General features: G+C 52.8%; 1 pseudogene; it reads right to left on the bottom strand.

The window, feature by feature from the left end:
- The window catches only part of LOC124020021, an 86,282-nt pseudogene that overhangs the window by 62,370 nt on the left and 21,412 nt on the right, over window positions 1–2,500 (bottom strand).

The raw sequence follows: 2,500 nt of genomic DNA on the forward strand, positions 1-2,500 counted from the left end.
TGTGGGGGACTCTACTCCGAGACCGGTTGTGGGGGACTCTACTCCGAGACCGGTTGTGGGGGACTCTACTCCGAGACCGGTTGTGGGGGACTCTACTCCGAGACCGGTTGTGGGGACTCTACTCCGAGACCGGTTGTGGGGACTCTACTCCGAGACCGGTTGTGGGGGACTCTACTCCGAGACCGGTTGTGGGGGACTCTACTCCGAGACCGGTTGTGGGGACTCTACTCCGAGACCGGTTGTGGGGGACTCTACTCCGAGACCGGTTGTGGGGGACTCTACTCCGAGACCGGTTGTGGGGGACTCTACTCCGAGACCGGTTGTGGGGGACTCTACTCCGAGACCGGTTGTGGGGGACTCTACTCCGAGACCGGTTGTGGGGACTCCGAGACCGGTTGTGGGGGACTCTACTCCGAGACCGGTTGTGGGGGACTCTACTCCGAGACCGGTTGTCTACTCCGAGACCGGGTGGGGACTCTACTCCGAGACCGGTTGTGGGGGACTCTACTCCGAGACCGGTTGTGGGGACTCTACTCCGAGACCGGTTGTGGGGGACTCTACTCCGAGACCGGTTGTGGGGGACTCTACTCCGAGACTGGTTGTGGGGACTCTACTCCCGAGACTGGTTGTGGGGGACTCTACTCCGAGACTGGTTGTGGGGGACTCTACTCCGAGACTGGTTGTGGGGGACTCTACTCCGAGACTGGTTGTGGGGGACTCTACTCCGAGACTGGTTGTGGGGGACTCTACTCCGAGACTGGTTGTGGGGGACTCTACTCCGAGACTGGTTGTGGGGGACTCTACTCCGAGACTGGTTGTGGGGGACTCTACTCTGAGACTGATGTGGAGGACTCTACTCTGAGACTGATGTGGAGGACTCTACTCTGAGACTGGTGTGGAGGACTCTACTCTGAGACTGATGTGGAGGACTCTACTCTGAGACTGATGTGGAGGACTCTACTCTGAGACTGGTGTGGAGGACTCTACTCTGAGACTGATGTGGAGGACTCTACTCTGAGACTGATATGAAGGACTCTACTCTAAAAAGAGACCGATATGGAGGACTACCAACTCTGGTTTCTGACAATAGGTCATCACGGTAGGCCAAACTCCAGTCCTCCAAACTCCAGTCCTTACGAAGAAGACATGCTTCATCGTAGCATTCTGAATACTCATCGTGAACGGTTGAACGGAGTTGTTCAGAGGCCTGGCGTTGAAAACAATTCAGGAATGTTTCACCTCTTAGAAAATGTGTATTATAACTGTATATCAGTATTATAACAGTTGACTTGAAACGATGGGTTTGAATTACACAGAAACCAACAAAAAGCAGGCAGGTCAGTTTACACATTTAAATGATAAGCCCAAGTCAATAATATAATTAATAACATTAATGATTACTATATACACACACACACACATTCAGTGAGGTGCATTTATTAATTAGACTTACATGAGACTGGAGTTAGGCCCACGGGAGGTAAGAGTGCGAGGAGGAAGAGGAGAGGAGGAGATGGGGAGAGAGAGGAGAGGAGGAGATGGGGAGAGGAGGAAGGGAAGGAAGAGGAGAGAAAGAGAGAAGGAGAGAGGGAGAGAAGAGGAGAGAGAGGAAGAGGAGGAAGAGGAGGGAGAGGAGAGAGAGGAGGAAGAGGAGAGGAGAGAAGAGGAGAGAAGAGGAGAGAAGAGGAGAGAAGAGGAGAGAAGAGGAGAGAAGAGGAGAGAAGAGGAGAGAGAGAAGGAAGAGGAGAGAGAGAAGGAAGAGGAGGGAGAGAAGGAAGAGGAGGGAGAGAGAGGGAAGGGGTAGGGGGATGGTGAGAGGGAGGGGAGGGAGAGAGCATACACAAGGTTAACGGTAGTCAGGTAGCTGTGTAGTGTCTAACTGGCTCCTGGGTAGTCAGGTAGTTGTGTAGTGTCTAACAGACTCATGGGTAGTCAGGTAGCTGTGTAGTGTCTAACAGACTCCTGGGTAGTCAGGTAGTTGTGTAGTGTCTAACAGACTCCTGGGTAGTCAGGCAGCTGTGTAGTGTCTAACTGGCTCCTGGGTAGTCAGGTAGCTGTGTAGTGTCTAACAGACTCCTGGGTAGTCAGGTAGTTGTGTAGTGTCTAACAGACTCCTGGGTAGTCAGGTAGCTGTGTAGTGTCTAACAGACTCCTGGGTAGTCAGGTAGTTGTGTAGTGTCTAACAGACTCCTGGGTAGTCAGGTAGTTGTGTAGTGTCTAACAGACTCCTGGGTAGTCAGGTAGCTGTGTAGTGTCTAACAGCAGGGCTCCTGGGTAGTCAGGTAGTTGTGTAGTGTCTAACAGACTCCTGGGTAGTCAGGTAGCTGTGTAGTGTCTAACAGGCTCCTGGGTAGTCAGGTAGCTGTGTAGTGTCTAACAGCAGGGCTCCTGGGTAGTCAGGTAGCTGTGTAGTGTCTAACTGGCTCCTGGGTAGTCAGGTAGCTGTGTAGTGTCTAACTGGCTCCTGGGTAGTCAGGTAGCTGTGTAGTGTCTAACAGCA

This window comes from Oncorhynchus gorbuscha, unplaced genomic scaffold, assembly GCF_021184085.1.
Source record: "Oncorhynchus gorbuscha isolate QuinsamMale2020 ecotype Even-year unplaced genomic scaffold, OgorEven_v1.0 Un_scaffold_749, whole genome shotgun sequence".
Taxonomy (NCBI): Eukaryota; Metazoa; Chordata; class Actinopteri; order Salmoniformes; family Salmonidae; genus Oncorhynchus; species Oncorhynchus gorbuscha.